The sequence below is a fragment of the Trichechus manatus genome, unplaced genomic scaffold (genome assembly GCF_000243295.1).
Source record: "Trichechus manatus latirostris isolate Lorelei unplaced genomic scaffold, TriManLat1.0 scaffold00152, whole genome shotgun sequence".
Taxonomy (NCBI): domain Eukaryota; kingdom Metazoa; phylum Chordata; class Mammalia; order Sirenia; family Trichechidae; genus Trichechus; species Trichechus manatus.
Window position 1 is genome coordinate 2,121,938 of NW_004444088.1, and position 19,699 is coordinate 2,141,636.

Sequence of the window (19,699 nt, forward strand, 5' to 3'; positions counted from 1 at the left end):
CTGTCTTTGGGGCATTCAGTAGTTATTTTTCTCATTTATTGATTGTAGTTTTGTTTTTTTCTTACCTTTTTTAAAAAAAAATTGACTATGTCTGAGCAGGCAGACTGTGTGTTCTTTGTTGTCTGCTTGTCTATGGGCACGATACCTTTCACCTCCTTCTTCAACTGGCAGGGTCAGTCAGATATGGTACAGCAGGGCAGGTCTAGCTGAAGAGGAGTTACTTGTATGGGTTGTTTGTGGCACTTACTATAGCCACCAGAGAGGGTCACTAATCAGTGTAGGGCAGGTTCCAGTAGGCCTTGTGTGTGCTGCTTGGTGGTGTGATGTCAAGCGCACGGTGCAGTTAGGCAGGATGGAGCAGGGAGATTGTTATGTGTGGAGCTAAGATGGATATGGGCGAGAGGAGAGAGGAACAGGAGCCAAAAACATACAAACAAAAAAGAATGCTAGGGGAGCTTGCCGTTGGAGTGGAGAGATGAGAGACTATAAAATGGAGGAAAACAGAAAGGGGAGGAGGAAGAAAAGAAAAGAACGAATAAATAAGAATTAGGAAGGTTAAAGAACTGATAAGTTCCCAGGAATCCCAGCAGTGCAGCTATGAGGGCTTGGGAAGTTGCTCTTAGGTATTTCAGTACAGCCTGGTTATAAGGTGTAGAGGTATACAACGCCAGGTATTCAGGGAAGAGAAAGAGATAGAAGATATAGAGAGGAGAAACTGAGCAATGAAGAAAGAGAAAAAAGGAAAAAGGAGAAATAGAAAATAAAACAAATTTAAAAAAAAAACAAGAAAGGCCCCCAAAAAAACAGAAAAAAAAAAAAAAACATAAAAAGAAATGCTCTCAGGGATCCCTCTGCATGTCTGTAGAAGCCGAATGGGAGTCTCCGTGCCACACAGCTCAGCCTGGCCAGAAAGGGCTCCCAACTCAAGAAAAGGAAAAGAAAACAAACAAACAGTTCAAAACAAACAAACCAACAAAAGCCCCAGGATCCCACCAGCCCAGCAGCCCAAATCAGGAAGCAGCTCCACACCCAAATGGAGTTCCGCAGCCCCTCAGGAAGAAGCAAAGATGGCACACGGATCCAGCTACTTGAGCGAAGGAAGGCGGAGGTGGCGAGAGGCAAGTAAGAAATCAAAAGAAGCAGAAAAAAAAAAAAAAAGCAACACTAGCAGCCAACAAATGGCACTCAGAGAGCCACACGTTCGGGTGTGTGGAATCCAAGCAGCCGCTGTTTCCCAGTCAAGAGACTGTGGCCGCGGGAAGCAGAGGAGGCCAAGTCGGGGTGAAGAAGGGTTGGGGGTGGGAAAGTGTATATTGCCAATTACCAGTTGTTTTGTCTCCCGCTGGATGCTCTGTGAGGCTGCTTCCTTGTACCCTGTTTGCTGGTCTCCGATAAGGGTCCAAGATGGCGGATCTGTGCTGCGTTAGCTGGTAGGGGACCTCTGCATGAATCTCTCCTCGCTCTCCATTCTCTGTCAGTTTTCTCACTCCATTTGGTGCTTGGCTGAGTTGTTTTTCTCTTCATTTGATGTTTTAGGGTTTCAGGATTGTTGTATTCTCTGTTCGGCTTAGTTTTTCGGATCTTTGCTGTGGAGTGATGGCGTGGTCCTTCTGCCTAGAAGGCCATTTTGCCAGAACTCTCCGTAACTTTGGTATTCTTCAAATTTTACAAATTAGTTCTGTCCCACGCCATTCCATGTTGTTAATATTACTTCAGTAAATCAATCTGAATTATTATTGAAGTTGGTGTTGGCTGTTGGAAGAGGAGAGTTTGCAAATGCAAAGTGTTCATTTTTGACTATTCATATCAGCATCATTAGTTTCTGAATAAACAAGATAATTTCCAAATCTCACATTTACATTGCATTACACAGTTTCGTGGTATTACCATCTTTGAAAGGAGATTCATCAAATTAAAAAAAAAAATTAAATTCGTTTCTGATAATGTAAGTTTCTAAGAGGTTTTATGAAGATTTTTCAGTAGGTGACAACATTTACAAAGCCCTTCCAAATACACACACACACTTTTAAATGTACACGTGGACTGATATACTTTCGTTTTTGTTTTCCTTGTGAGAGTTTCAGGACCCTTTGTCAGATTTTCAAATCAATGTTGACCCAAAAAGTATACAGTGTAATAAAGCTGGTATCTGAATCACGGTTCTGAAGAGTGACAATCTCCTTGCTAGAACATTTCCAAAACTGGTCATCAAATCCACAGATTCAAAAAAGATGTTTAGTCTTTGTAAGCAGAGATTATTGGTCTCTTACAATCGGTTTCCTATCGACGAAAGTCAGAAGTGCTTGATGTATACATTCTAATGTCACTTGAGGTATTTGTCTTATTAGATATGGTTGATTAACAGATTTTATGGCTATCAATATCTTTTCTCCTTAAAGGAATTTCAATGGGAAGACATATTTTAATCAAGTGTTTGTGTGAGCACAGATTCAGAGCAAGGGTAGATAGATATCTGATTAATTTTTAATGTTAATATTATCAGACTAAAACTGTGTTCTTCACTGAGCAATCAATCACTAAGTACTTACTTAGTGCCTACTCTATGTTAGTTCCTGTACCATGAAGGGGAGGCATTGCCATGATATAGGGAGAGAGAGGTAATCTCTGACCCATAACATCATTACCACGATGAATTGAAAGGGCATGAAGAAAAGACAATGAAGGGCAAGAATGGTTTCACTTGGTCAGAGAGCTTCCAGATATAGATAAGCTCCACCAAAACTTATATTCCATGTAAGCCATTCCCCTTTGGTCTAACACATGCTTTAAGTATTATATGAGTAAATAAACTACAGTCAAATTCTGCTGTTACTTTTTTGCCCCTTTTAAAAAACAAAAGTTTTATATTTTTCAATGAACTTGATCACATCGAGTGTAATTCAAATTCTGAATCTCCCTCTTATTTTGCCCAGAGTGAAAATATGTCAATGAGGTGGAAGAGATTATTTTATTTCCTTTATTTTTGGTACCTATGTATTAACAAGCTAGAAAGTCCCAGGTGATATTTGCAAGATACACTTTTTCTCTGACTATTTAACACTTTACATAATTGTATCATAGCATTTCTCTTCCATATTGTGAACAAATTGAGGACAAGGGGATTTGTCTTATTAATTATTGTGTCCACAACATCTGGTACAGTGCTGATGAGAATATGGTGAATGCAACAATGAATGAATAAATAATCACATCTCTGATGGTCATAGAAAAGGTTCTTCATTTTGCTGCTATTATTTTGCAGAAAAAAATCATAGACTATTCAACTCTGATATTAGAAAATGAAATTTTTTTGAAATAATGTAATTTCCTAACTCTAGGAAACTTTATGAAAGCATCTTTGACAGATGATCATAAAACCCCTGTTTGTTGAAAGGAGAATGATTTTCATATTGTTATTTTTCTTTACAAAATAAATGATCAAAGCAACAATTCTAACAAAACAAATCAATAATCTACCGTCTCCAGCGTAGAAATGATGGTTTTCAATATTCAATCTATAATTGAATGGAGAAGTAAATGCAAATAGAGTTGCTAGGTGTTTTCTTATAAGTTTTTTATACTACCATGTTTCATTCCCCCCAAAGCAATATTTCCAGGTACTGACCAGTTCCTACCTCTTTTATCCTGACATTTCTGAGGAAATGATTCCTCATAAAATTGCTTTCATGACAAACTCTTCCCATTGTTCCAAAAAACATTTAATTGCCATTCTAAATGAGTAATAGATTAATCATAATAACTTTTTTGTGTGTGTGTGAACAAGTTAGGGCAAGCAATCTTTTTTAGTAAATAGAAAAAGGAGCTTTGACCCTTGTAAAAAGTCACTCAGGAATGTATTCTAATATAATGAAATTTCATTTATCTGTTAAAATCTGGACAGTTTTCATAAAATAAAGGTTTTTATTGGGATGAAAACGAAGTAAAAATAAGCAGTAAAAAAAAGGAACTAGATTCCTTCATTATTGGTAGCTATGTTGAAATAATAACTACCAGTTTTATGGGAGGCAAAAATGTATTTTTTATTCCAGCAGCAATTTTACAATTCACTATACAGAACAATTTTCAGCGCAAAAATCCAAGGTACAACTTGTAATTGCATCTTTGAATAAATTGCTAGCATAATAACAACACTGCAAATAAATGAGAACTGGTTTTTCATTTAGAAGTTATATTAGAAATGAAATAGTAATTTTAATCAAATAATGAATTCTTTCTCTAATTTCAACCATTATTAGATCACTCCTATGGTAACAAATTTCATCTCTTGTTTGCAATATTGCCCCTCAAATAGATGCATAAAACAATTCGCAAACCCAGTAAGCATGAAGTTATTACAATCAGCAAGTTATTCTGCATATCACATGTGATTATTTTATTTTTACTCTGGTAAAATGATAAAATCTGAGTCCTTCTCTTATAAACTCTTTGCTTCGTAAGTCCTTTCTAATTTGCAATAGAAAGACAACAAAATGTGTGAAAGAATAAATCATCTTCAACTTCACTTATAAAATAGTAACAATAAAGTTTGATTAATGATTCAGTTTTGACATAAGAAACTGACCTTGACAAAATAGGGGCCAGGGACTATTGGAGCTCGTGCGATTTGGGGTTAGAGATGAGAACCAAAGGAGCATCTGGAATTTTAAGCAACAATCTAAGAACCATTAGAAGACCAAATTTTAAAGGTCTTACTTATTTTTCTTTGATGCAGGGGCAACTTTAAAAAATGAGGCAAAAAGTTAGAATCACAAGTAAATTTAAGCCTTCAAATATCAGATTTATTTAAGAAACGGTAATCTAGAAAAATCTAGAAACCCTATAATTTCAAGCGAGTTTGAAATAAACTTTCCTAAAATTAGGAAAGTTCCTATACTACACAATAGGAAATGTACAACAAGTACCTGAAATTACAAATCTCCTTCCAAATCATTAAGATGAACACATTATTATAGGTCAGGACCATGCATTGCCAATTTTAATACAACACAATAGCACTGTGCAGTGTGCTTCATTTCACCAGATGTAATTGTGAAATATCATGTCCACTGAATGCCATCCCATGTGAAAATAGCCAAAACCAATAAGACACCTCCACAGTAAAGGCTGAAAAGCTTTTTTGCTCAATTTGCCGTTTACCATTGTTATGAAAATCTTCCCAAGACACTACAGCCAGAGTTACCACCTTTCTCTCCACCGTGACTCCACATCTTAGCACACACTGATGCTGTTGCTGTTAGCTGCTATCAACTCTCCCTCAACTCATGACGATCCTATATACCACGAGATAGGACCATTGTGATCTGGAGGGTTTTCCTTGGCAGATTCTTGGAAGGAGATCATCAGGCCCTTCTTTCTAGTCTGTGTTAGTCTGGAAGCTCAGCTGCAACCTGCTCAGAATCACAGCAACGTGAAAGCCATTGCTGACAGACAAGTGGTGGTTACCAGATGCTAAAATACTGCATGAGCTATAATTCTCCCTAGGAAGCTAGGGTCTAACAAGAGTTTGCAAAAAGAAAACAAGAATATGTTAGGGATTGACCATTTATTGAGATCTTATATGTCAAGTACTATGAAAATAATTTACATTGATCATTTTATTGAATCCTTACGACATCCATCTGAATTAGATGCTATTACATACTATATCAATTTGTTCTGCTAGTTAAGAAAGTGAGTTTCAGTATGGTTTATCCACTTCTATAAAAGTATATATTGTGCAGGGCATAGCCAGAAATTGAACTCCAGATCTGTCTGATGTAAATCTTATTCTCTCAGATGTTCACTCTACTTCCTCAAAATAGTCCAAGTCTAAATAATGTGATAAAGTCTAAAGAATGTGATATTTTGTACTGGATCCTGGAACATGAAAAAAAAAAACTTTAGTGGAAATCCAAATAAAGTCAATAGTTTAGTTAATGATGATGTACCAGTGTTACTTTCTTAGTTGGGCCAAATATACCATGATTATGTAAGATAGTAAAATTAAAGGAAACTGGATAAAGAGTATATGAGAATTTCCTGCACTACCTTTGTAACTTTCGGTAAGTCTAGAATTATTACAAAAAATTACTTAGAAATTAAAAATAAAAAGATCTGAACTACAATTTACTGAGCAGTTTACATTTTTTGACATTGTATTTGCTTATTCAAATTAAGGAGAACACACATACACGATAAAATGAGAACTTAATACATGAGGTAGAATGCCAAAATAAGCATAAGAAGTAGAAAATGAAGTCAAGGATAAGGTTAAAATGCAAAAATCATTCTGTTAGACCCTCACATAATGTTTGTTAGTATTAGACCATAAAATTTGTCTCTAAAATTTCTAACAATAAAAATAAAAAAGAAAGCATGATCAACATTCACAGTATTCCTAAAATTGACCCAACTTCTGGTCTCTCATATGGAAGGCAATGATTTTACCACTGAACCACCACTGCTCCCAAATTAATTCTACTGGTATCAAAATAAGGAAACATAGCTAAGTGTTCTTTTCCTTTCTGATGCAATACCACGCTACTTTTTAGAGTACAGGTAGTCCCCAACTTACCATATATTCGAGTTACGGCAAACTACATTTACGATCGTCCTTTCTTTTTTTCCTGTACATCTCGTTAGTAATATGTGCTACATACAATGTTGCAGTACATAATCTGCTGATGTTATCATCTCATGCCAACCCCCAAAGACAAATGAGGATAGGATTTATAAAGATACTGATAATAAAAGGCAATATATAATGAAAATTAAAAAAAAAAGAAGTATCCAACTGACATCAGAACCTACTTACAACAGAGTCGCTGGAACAGAACCCTGCTGTAAGTTGGGGACTACCTCTATCTAGACATAGAATGGCACATATGGGACATGGTTTTCACCTGTCCTCTGTCTTTGTCCCTAAACTTGAACTCGGCCTCAGAGGCCTTGTCCACACTGCTCTAGGCAGCCAATACTGAATGGTAAATAATAATTTTCATTGAGATTTCACTCTCAGCAAAACACTGATCTAAGCAATTTCCTTGGATTTTTTTTTCTACTTAAATGCAATGATTTTATAAGGTGGTTGTTATTGCCTCACCTACAGATAGGAAGGGCAACAACAACAACGACAGAGATGAGAGGAGTGAGCTGAGGGAAGGGTGAAGCTGAGACCTTCTAGTTAAATATGTGGGAAAGCCTGGCAAAGCAGTTAGTTAATTAAAAGACCACAATGTACTTTTATCTGGAGGAAGAACATGGAGGCAACATTTGGCAGAGCCAAGAGTCTCTCCAAAAACTAGTTTGAGATGTATGACACATCTCCCAATTAAAAAGTAAATTAATAAAGGTGTTTTGTATTTATAAACAGCATAGATGTACGTCTAAATGTTCAAATGCTTAAAAATAGAGTATAATGTTGACACTGAAAAATGTTAGAATCATCTCTGCTAAATAAAAAAACCTCAGATAATATTTGTAATTTTAGTAAATTACCAACGTGAAATACACTTTCACTTTCAGCTGTGTAATAATGTTATAAACTCTTTAAACGAAGTGATCAAAAATTATAGGGGATTGAATTGTTAATTCACTATATAGTAGCATTTTTAAAAGCCAGTTAACTAAAGGTGGATGGCTATCAAAAGTAAATCTGTTTTACACATTTGATCTGCAGTCTTGCATTTGGTGGAAGTACTTATGTAGTACGGATAGCTGTCTACCTCAGTTACTCATGAACAGGGCGTCACCATGAGTTGGGAGCGGCTTGAAAAGTTCTAGCTCCTAGTTTTCTAAGGCTGCAACAGAAAATTACCCCAAACTGGGTGGCTTACAACAACAGACATTTATTCTCTGACAGTTCCATAGGGTAGATGTCTAAAGTCAAGGTGTCAGGAGGGCCATGCTCTGTCCCTGACGGCTCTAGGAGAGAACCGTTCCACACCTTTCTCTTAGCATTTGATGTTGCTAGCAGTACTTGGCATTCTTCGGCTTGTAGACACACCATTTCAATCTCTGCCTCCATGGTGACATGGCGTGGTCCCTGATTGTCTGTGTGTCTGTCTCTTCTCTTTTTGTAAGGACACCTACTCCAGTATGACTTCATCTTACCTTAACTAATTACATCTGCAACAACCCTATTTACAAAAAAGTTATATTCTGAAGTTCCAGGAAGGACATGAAGTTGGGAGTAACACCATTCAACCTAGTACAAAAATACCTGCCTGAATATTCCTTGAAGTAGAAGTTCAGGTGTCAACTTACGCAAGAGTAATATTCAATGACTATGGTGAAAAATTAAAGAGAAGGAAATCCAGAATATATGTGTGTTTTAAGCCTTTGGAAATTTTTATTAGATCTACCAAACCCTTGATTATTTATTTTTTAAAATAGTCCCTTTCCTTTGCCTCTGTGATACTGATTCCTAATAAGATTCTGATTTGTCATTCTCAATTTTATATTCGGATTTTTCTCACTTCAAGCAATTCTCAAACTTATTTCACATTAAACGTGTGATCTCCTTTCATATTCTACTCAGTCCTGGTAAAGCTTATTCACTCACATAGCTTCTATTATCATCTATAGGCTTAAGGTTCCAAATTTTTATCCCTAATTCATTTATTTTCAGAGTATAAGCCCTAAATATTAAACTGTATCTGAATATTTCTTCTTGGCTACCCTATAGATGCCTTCCAAATTCAACAACAGAAACCAAACATATCATATCTCACTAATCTCCTCCTCTTAGTATTCCACTTAGTTATTAGTCAATGATACTAATATTCAACCCATTTCGCCAGGCCAAGGACCTGGGGGTTACTTTTGATCTTTTACTTTTTCTAGTGTCCACACTGCATATACCCCACACATATTTTTAAATAATCTCTATGATTTATGATTTCTGACATCTTGATATCTCTGAATTCCTTCCATTTTTACCTTTCTCTGTTACCAATTCCGTCTTCAGCCATGCTCAGAAGCCACACAATCAGTTTCTTGCTGCCGAACTTATTTCCAAGAATGTAAGCTAAACAAGGGCGGGAATTTTTGTCTTTTTAATGTTGTTTATAACTATATTCTCAGTATCTAGAACAGTCCCCAGCATATGATTGGTGTCTGATAAATATTTATCAATGAATTAACTAGACTTGAACTTTTCCAGTAATATTTCACATATTAATGTATTTTTTCTCTAATAAATACCAGAAGAGGGCTTAAAATTCTTTAATGTTTTACATTGCCAGAGAAAAGTTAAATATCTAACTCAACCCATTCAGCCTCATCTTTTCTTATGTTCCACTTTGTATTCAGGTTCCAGCTAGACTACAAGAACCCTTTGCTCTTTTATAAGTCACGATGTATGATTTTCCATTAGGTATTTGTACACTGAGTTCCCTTGCCCTGCAAGAACAGCCCTAGCTCCTTCAACTTTTGTATAAACTCAATGTTTAGCTTAGGCACCACCTCTTCAGAGAAACTACTCATTGCCCACTAAAGCAAAGTAAGCTACCTTTTTAGGTGTTGTACTAGAAATTTTCCTTGCCCCTACTATAGTGCTTATCACACTGATAATAAATTGTCTTATTACTAGCAAGGCCCTCCTATTCCATTGCAGGGTAAGTGACTGTATCTGTTCATCATCGTGTTTCCAGTTTCTGGCACATAAAATACTTAGATTAATATTTGTTAAGTGAGCAAAAGCATGAATTAATGAATGCCGCTGATTTTCATTGCACAAGATATTTGCAAACCTCAATTAATAAAGCTCAATCAATAAACATCGGTTGATCTCAAAGAGCTTACTTCATAAATGATTTCTGTACAGAGCATCAGATGTATAAGAAAGGTCAATATTTATTATTACTTACAGATTTCACCACAAGGTTGTAATAAGTGTCAAAAGAGTTAATGTCAGGATAGCCTTACCTAGAATCCAATTTTCAAGATTGCACTTTGTCAATAATAAAATGTCATGTGAACATTTTGGATAGGATATCTAAGAAAGTAGTAAGTCTGTATTTGGAGGGGGATATAAAGCATTACCATTTTTTAATGGTTGGGAATTACTCTATCAGATATAAGCATGTGCAATAATTTGATTAAAATAAATGCATAGTGAGGACTGGCATTTATAATTAGAGTACTAATCTCAATGAATTGAGGAAAAGGAAATCTTACATTAGTGTTTAATTCAGTGATTTTTATTTATTTGTTTATTTTGAGCTCCATAGGACATTGGTTTGTGAGAAATAAAAATCTCAGTTTAAATGAAATGCTTTATTCAGATAAGGATAATTAATAGGTGAGATTCTTAGGAAAAAAATCAGTGGGGACTTTACAGGAGGGATCAAGCAGTCACTTTGTGACCCACTGAACAATCTTAGTAACCCGAAGACTGAGATATCAGACCTTAAAGGCTGCAATCTGAAGCACCAACTTGAAGGATTCTTGTTGAAAACAAAAAAAGAAAAAAGAGCCTGAATCTATTCACATCTTTAGAGGTAGCTTTCAATATTCTAGAAGTATGAGGATAGAGAAGCAATTCAAGTGAAATAACATTTCAACAGACTAATCCAGATCCTAGGCCATTCTACTATACGCCAAGTTTCTTTAACAAGAACATGGGATTAAACAATAGGGAGAAAGGACCGCTGTCGATTAAACAGGATTTGAAATACAACATCGCATGTAATATGTGAAAATTATTGTGGACCTGATATGTAAAAAACCACTATAAAAAAGGATTTTTCATACAGTGTGGGTATTTGAATATGGAATGAGTATTATATAATTCCCTAAACATATTAATTGTATGAGTAATTATAATTGTGTGAGAAAATACCTATAGGATTCAGAGATAGATGAGTATTTAAGCATCTAGGTCTGGTTCACCTGACGTCTGATATTTGCCTTAAAATACTTTAGGAAATACGAAAGAGGAGGGGTAGATAAAGAAAGTGTTTCCAAACAATAATTTAGGAATCTAAATGATAGGTGATATGGGAATTCATTGTGTTAATCTCACTTTTTTGTGTAAGAGAATATTGTTAAAAATATCTAAGATTAAATAAATTTTATTCTTTAACAAACTGTGTGCATGCATCCCTTTCAAAGATGGTGGCCGCCTGTTCTGCATAATTTGACTGTCATTTATTGTTGTTGTTGTTGTTAGGTACCAATGAGTCAGCTCCAACTCATAGCAACCCCACGTACAACAGAAAGAAACACTACCAGGTTCTGTGCCATCCTCACAATCGTTGCTGTTTGAGCCCACTGTTGCAGTCACTGTGCCGATCTGTCTGGCCGAGGCTCTTCCTCTTTTTTCACTGGCCCTCTACTTTACCAAGCTTGATAACTTCCTCCAGGGACTAGTCCCCCTTGGTAACATGTCTAAAGTACATGAGACAATATCTTGCTATCCTCACTTCTAAGGAGCATTCTGGTTGTAATTCTTCCAAGATAGATTTGTTCATTCTTCTAGCCGTCCATGGTATATTCAATATTCTTTGCCAACACAGTAATTCAAATGTGTCAATTCTTCTTCAGTCTTCCTTGTTCATTGTCCCCTTTCACATGCATACAAGCTAACTGAATATACCATGGCTTGGGTCAGGCATACGTTAGTCCTTAAGCTGACATCTTTGCTTTTTAACACTTCAAAGAGGTCTTTTGCAGAAGATTTGCCCAATAAAATGCATCGTTTGATCTCTTGATGCTGTTTCCATGGACATTGATCGTGGATCCAAGTAAAATGAAATCCTTGACAACATCAGTCTTTTCTCCATCTATCATGATGTTGCTTATTGGTCCAGTTGTGAGAATTTCTGTTTCTTTTGTGTTGAGGTGTAATCCACACTGAAGGCTGTGGTCTTTGATCTTCATCAGTAAGTGCTTCAAGTCCTCTTCACTTTCAGCAAGCAAAGTTATCTCATCTGCATATCACAGGTTGTTAATGAATCTTCCTCCAATCCTGATGCTGCGTTCTTCTTCATATAGTCCTGTTTCTCAGATTATTTGCTCAGCATACAGACTGAGCAAACTATAGCTGCCATAGTTTTGTGTACATTCATGTATATCAAAGTTCAGAAAATTCCCAGTCTCTCATTCAGTGTCCTTTTCCAAATGTGTATCAGGAACTGTGAAGGATAACAAACGAAGTAGAAACCCAGCCTCTGATTCTCAAGGAATTTTAAGACAGATGAATGTTAAAACAACCAACCAACCAAACACTAATACGTGAACAAGGCAAACCTTATTTTACTGACCATTGTTCTGGACATTGTCAAGGCAAAGTTTCATTTTATATTAAAATATTTTGTTAGCATTATCTTGACAGTTTATAAAAATGTATTATTATTGAAACAGCCTCTATATTAGAAGTCTTAGATAAGAGAAAATGGATAGAGGTGAATCTGTATAATGCAATCTTTGCCTTTATTTCACATCACAGCAGTTGCTGAGAGAGAGAAAGCCTTAATTTATGCATATTGTACATGATTTGTATCCTCCCTTTCTTAGGTAATGTAATTAATGCTACATTATGGTCATTGCAATGTCTAATTCACAAGGTTCAGAGAGGGAGCAATAGCTAGCCTGTCCTCTTGGTTGATTTTTTTTTTTTTAAACCAAAGGATGCTATGGTGAGTTAAACAAAAGACATACCAATTTAGCTGCACAGAAGTTTTCTCTTCAGGAGCCCATATGCTTCCCTATGTAGAGAGGACACTATTTATATCAGAGTCAAATCTGTTGTTATTTCTATCAAGTGTAAGCTTGTGATGTCACTATGTTCTAAATATTTTAAGACTGAAACCAGTTTGTACTGTTGGAAATAATTTGAAATGTTACTCTAATCCTAATTATTGACTAGTGAAAAATCTTGCTAAACAACAATTTCATAAGGTATATGGCTTATTTAACTTTCTATTATGGATTTACAGAAGACAGTTACAAAGCTTCATGTTACTCTGTGCCTGAAAATAGCACTGGTGACTAAGTAACCTTTGAACCTAAAAACAAAAAAACAAAACATTGCCTTCCAGTCGATTCTGACTCATAGCGACTCTACAGAACAGAGCAGAACTGCCCCATAGGACTTCCTAGACTGAAATCTTTACAGAAGCAGACTGCCATATCTTTTTCCCTCACTCGCCAACTTTTTGTTTAGCAACCGAAGGCTGTAACCTCTGTGCCACCAGGGCGCAGCCAGCATGTTAACCTACCCCACTTGAAAAGAAATTCCCATTGTTTATGTGCCTAAGCCTTCTTCAGAGTACTGCATGAAAGCTTAAATTTATAAACATGATAAAAATATTGCAGTAAAAATCTCAGAACATTTTAAAAACTAGTTAAGAAATACAGAGAGATGTAAATATAGATAGAAGTTATAGATACATTCACAAATGAATCAAGTGTTATTTGTTTTCTATTTGTATCCAATTAAAAAATCTGGATATATTAGACATGCATTTAAAAATGATTAATTCTACTTTTCCTCATGAGAACAGGGTGTTTGAAGCCAGATAGTCACACCAGGATTAAAGTAGATTTTCGCTGTAAAACTGGCTACATTCTCCAACCAGCAACCCAAAACAACAAGCAATGTTTGTATCGCCATGAGTGTCATTAAACTATGCAATAAATTATTAAGATTTGATAAAGCAAAATAGGAACACCTGCCACTCTGTCACCAGAACAGATGGGCAATAGTAAATTTTCCAATAGTCATTGCCTAGATTGACAAGACGAGTCAGTTTGACACTTGGCACACAAAACCCTATGTCCTTTGTGTAAAAAGAGCTATGTGAGTGGTACAGATGAAAAATTCATTTCCATTTCTCTGTTAAGAAACTCAAAATACAAAAAAGTTTTTAAATACTAATGTGCATGTAAAAATTTTCTCAGGAGCTTAACGTTTTCAATTCATATGAATTCTAGTAAATAAGATTTTAGATCTTAAACTTGCTGGTGGCTACACTGGTGTTTATTATATATATATATATTTTTTTTTTTTTCTGTTGCCTGTAGGATTTTTTTTTTTCTTTATTTTGCTTTAGGTGAAATTTACAGCTCAAGTTAATTTCTCGTACAAAAATATATACATATATTGTTATGTGACATTAGTTGCAATCCCTATAATGTGACAGCACACTCCCCCATTTTACCCTGGGTTCCCCATGTTCATTAAGCCAATTCCTGTCACTTCCTGCCTTCTCATCCTGCCTCCAGACAGAAGCCACATATTTGATCTTGTGCTTCTGCTTGAATTAAGAAGCACTTTCTTCACGAGTATTATTTTACGTTTTATAGTCCAGTCTGGTCTTCGTCTGAAGAGCGGGCTTGGGGAATGGCTTTTGTTCTGGGTTAACAGAGCTTCAGGGGGCCATGGCTTCAGGGGTTCTTCCAGTCTCAGTCAGGCCTTTAAGTCTAGCCTTTTTAAGTGAATTTGAGTTCTTCTCCACACTCTCTGTTGTGTTCCCTGTCAGAGCGGTCATTGATGGTAGCTGGGCACCATCTAGTTCTTCTGGTCTCAGGCTGATGGAGTCTCTGGTTTATGTGGCCCTTTTGTCTCTTTGGCTAATAATTTTCTTGTGTCTTTTGCATTCTTCATTCTCCGTTGTTCCAAGCGGGTTGGGACAAATTGATACATCTTAGATGGCTGCTGGCAAGCTTTTAAGATCCCAGATGCAACTCACTGAAGTGGGATGCAGAACATTTTCTTAATAAACTTTATTATGCCAATTGACCTAGATGTCACCCAAAACCATGGTTCCCAAACCCCAGCCCCAGCTCCTCTGTCCCTAAAGTGTTTGGTTGTGTTCAGGAAACATCTTAGCTTTTGGTTTAGTCCAGTTGTGCTGACTTCCCCTGTATTGTATGTTGTCCTTCCCTCACCTAAGATAATTCTTGTCTACTATCTAGGTAGTGAATTTCCCTCTCCCTCCCTCCCTACCCTCATAACCATCAAAGAATTTTTTTTATGTGTTTAAACCTTTTCTTGAGTTCTTATAATAGTGGTCTCATGCAATATTTGTCCTTTTTTTTTATTGTACTTCAAGTGAAGGTTTACAGAACAAATAGTTTCTTATTAAACAGTAGTACACATATTGTTTTATGACACTGGTTAACAACCCCATGACATGTCAACCCTCCCGCTTCTTGACTTTTTTTTTTTTTGGTGAAAATATACATAGCCAAAGATGCACCATTTCAAAAATTTCTATATGCACAGTTCAGTGACATCGACTACTCTCTTCCAATTGTGCTGCTATTCTCACTTTAGATGAAGGTTTACAGAACAAAATAGTTTCTCATTAAACAGTTAGTACACATGTTGCCCTATGACAATGGTTAACAACCTCACTACACATCAACACTGTCCTTACTCAACCTTCGGTTCCCTGATACCAGCTTTCCTGTCCCCTTCTGTCTTCTAGCCATTGTCCCTGGACTGCTGTGCCTCATTAGTCCTGTTTTGTTTTATGGGGCTTTCCACTCCCCTGCTGAACAGTCAACCTTGGGAGTGACTTCACCACGGAGCTAAAAGTGTGTCTGGGGGCCATAATCTCGGGGTTTCTTCAGTCTCCTTTAGGCCAGTAAATCTGGTCTTTTTGTGTGTGTGTTAGAATTTTGTTCTACATCCTTCTCCAGCTCTGTCCAGAACCCTCTGCTGTGATCCTGGTCAGAGCAGTCAGTGGTGGTAGCCGGGCACCATCTAGCTGTACTGGACTCACTCTGGTGGAGGCCTTGGTAGCTGTGGACAATTAGTCCTTCAGACTAATCTTTTCCTTGTATCCTGTTCTCTTCATTCTCCCTTGCTAGCAAAGGGATGAGACCAGTGGAGTATCTTAGATGGCTGCTCACAGGCTTTTAAGACCCCAGACGCTACTCAAGGTAGAATGTAGAACATTGTCTTTATAAACTGTGTTATACCAATTGAGCTAGATGTTCCCCTAGACCATGGTCCCCACAGTCCTCTGCCCAGCAATTCAGTCCCTCAGGGAGTTTGGATGTGTCTATGGAGCTTCCCTGACCTTTCCTTGTACAAGTTGTGCTGGTTTCCCCTGTATTGTGTACTGTCTCACCCTTCACCAAAGATACCACTTGTCTATTGCCTATTTAGCATTTCCTCACCACCCCCCCATTCCTGGTAACCAACAAAGATTGTTACTTTTTGTGTGTGAACTTTTTCATGGGTTTTTACAATAGAGGTCTCATACAATATTTATCTTTTTGTGATCAACTTATTTCACTCAGCATAATGTCCTCCTGTTTCATCCATGTTATGAGATGCTTCACAGATTCATCATTGTTCTTTCTCGTTGCATAGTACTCCATTGTGTGTATGTACCATAGTTTGTTTATGCATTCATCTGTTGATGGGCATCTAGGTTGTTTCCATCGTTTTGCTACTGTGAACAATGCTGCCATGAACACAGGTGTGCATATGTCTATTCGAGTGACGACTCTTATTCCTCTGGGATATATTCCTAAGAGTGGGATTGCTGGATCGTATGGTATGTCTATTTCTAGCTTTCTAAGGAAGCACCATATCATTTTGCATTCCCCTTTTTTTATATTTTATAAAATATTGAGGCTTTCAGTTCCTCTACTATCCAATCAACTTTATGAATATCCAAGGTGTACATAAGTTACATTCTCCATGTTTCACAGTTCAAAGTTTAATTACTAAATCTTACTTACTTTTAGCTACTTGATCTTTCTTAATTAAAGAGGTAAGTAATTGCCTCCTAATACTAATATGTTTCCATCTCTCCTTGAATTTCCTATAATTTCTGCTTTATGAAATGTGGTGCTCTATTATTCGGGGCAGGAGCCCTGGTGGTGCATTCAGCTGCTAATCAAAATGTTGGCAGTTCGAATCCACCAACCACTCCTTGGAAACCCTATGGGGCTGTTCTGCTCTTTCCTATAGGGTTTCACTATGAGTCAGAATCAACTTGACGGCAACGTTTTGTTTTGTTTTTCATTTGTGGCATAGCTTTTTATAACTATTAACTCTTCAGTGTGACTTTCCAGCGTTGAGAAAGCCGCCTATCTAATGCTGATAATCAAAGAATATCTTATAAGGATGAAAAATCATGTAATGGGAATAAACGAAATGTAAATGAAAGTTTTGCAATTTAATATTAACTTTTTTTTAATCTTGTTTAATGATTTTGGCCTGAGTACTATCTTGTTTGATACTAAAGCACCTACAGACAATACATCAGCCTGGGTTACAAAGTAATATATAAGAGTTGTACCTAAGCTGTGACTGAGACAATTCAAATAAAAAGATCACACAACACTTGTATATAGCATACAGTTGGCTTTTGCTTTTTGATTCAATCTAATTTTTTTTTTCCTTTTGTAGGTGAGTTAAGCTCATTTACTTTATTAAGATGACAAATGTCTGACCTTAGTTCTATCCAAGTTCTGAGAAGACAAGAATATGGATTCGGGTCATGCCTATTTTAAAACATGAGTATACTTCCTCACTGATTAAATATTCAAAGTCCAAGTCTCAGTTTTACCTTCTGTAATGACGTTACTTTCTTCACGTGGCTTTAATGAGATTAAAATGAAGTGATGTGTAGAAAATCAACAGAGCACGTGCTAAATATACAAAGGAGATATATTTACTCTTATTATTCTTTGGAGACATAATTGGTGCCATAAAGTAAAAGCACAGTCAGAATCCATAGCCTCATCTGCCCAACAGTTAAAGACAAAGGTTCTGTATATATACATATCCCCTCATTTGGTATGGAGCTATATAAGTAGTAACAATAAGATTGAAAATCTGTGTCTCCCAACACCTTATGGTCTAAACCACAATAATCCAAGGCTCAATATAAATATTTTGACAATATTCTTGTTTCTAGCATGTAGAAAATATGTTGCATATATTTGCCAAGTTTTAATTCATTTATAAACAGGAAATTATTGTAGCCTTTTACCTTCCATTTTCTCTCATTTGATTATATATTACTTATTTCATTTAATCCTGTAGTTAGTAAAGTTAGCATAGGTATGCTAATTTTTTACTCTTTAGAAAGGGATAGTCACTGCATTCCACTAAAATGTATTAGTGCATGGAATTCTGGCACTAATTTGAATGCAATAATATCTTGACTGAGTTTAACTAAATACTTAATAGATGACGAACTATGTGGAGGAAGAATTCTAACTTTGTTTCCTTTTTTTTTTTTACATGATTCTTATATTCTTTATAATTGAAAAACCATTGCTAAAAAGCACAGAAGATAGTTCATTTCTTATTCTTCATCCCTTCTATGAAACTCTCCCATGAGTGGTAAGACAGTTCATTCTGACATCAAAGGAGAGATCAAAGAAAAGGTCAAAGGAGCAGCATTTGATGAGTCGAGAAAATATCTTCTCTCTGTGAACTTCTAATACTATAGGAAAATTATAATGGGCTCTATACCTCATTTGAAGTGCAAGAGTTGTTAAAATCATTGCCCCATCTTCTCTACGAGGCAAAAACATGGTATTGCCTATAAACATCCATGTGTTTATTAGTCAAAGATTTAGGGTTCAACTAATAAGGCAGGATTTGGCTTTAGAGTTACGTAAATGAAACAAGTATTGCTCATGCAGAAAAATGGGAGTTTTTATCAATAGTGTCACCTCAGTCATCGATATACTTTCTTGTTTCCACCTCCACTGCCAGCATCCTAGTCAAGCTCTCATCATTGTTGCCTGGACCATTCCAGTAGCTTCTTAAACGGCCTTCCCAGTTCCACTGTTGCACATTAGTGTTTCCCTTACCCATCACTGCATTCAATATGCCCTAGCCATGTTGGACTTCTGTCAGTCATTAGAACAAAGCAAGCTTATTTCCACCTAACATTTTCTTTCCCTCTGCCTAGCCAAGAACACTCTTACACTAGCCTTTTTGCATAGCTTGCTCCTTCTCATTGATTCTGTTATTCTCCCTAGTTTAAAACTCTTCCTATGATGCTTACAAGAAGCCCTGGTGGCACAGTGGTTAAAGTGCTCAGCTGCTAGCCAAAGGTCAGTGGTTCAAAACCACCAGTCTCTCCGAGGGAGAAAGATATGTATGGCAGTCTCCTTCTGTAAGGATATGCAGCCTTGGAAACCCTATGGGGCAGTTCTACTCTGTCACATAGGGTCACTATGAGTCGGAATCAACTCAATGGCAGTGGATTTATGATGCTTAGGGACACCGAACTTCTGTTAAAAGTAATGGAAAAATTTGGGAATGGTTAATGAAGAAGGTTGAACAACATAATGAGCATAATTAACATCACTCAAATGTACATACATGTAAAGGTCATAGAAAAGGCAAATGTTTTGTTACCTACATATTTACTACAATAAAAAATACATAAAAATAAAGTAAAGTAAATTAATGTAGGGATATTTTGGTTTCAGCTCCAACATTTAAAGAGCTTGAGATTTGTCATCCTTGTTTATCTGAAAATAAAAGCTGTGAAAACTTAAAATCAATGACTTTTCCTGGACCCACAAGAGGACAGAGGTCATGGGACAAATCGCCACAAAAAAATCTGAAGAGGGTTCCGGCAAAATGGCGCTCTAGGCAAAAGCACCACACCGTCCCTCCACAGCAAAGATCAGAAAAACTAAGCCAAACAGAGAATACAACAATCCTGAAACCCTAAAACATCAAATGAAGAGATAAAGAACTCAG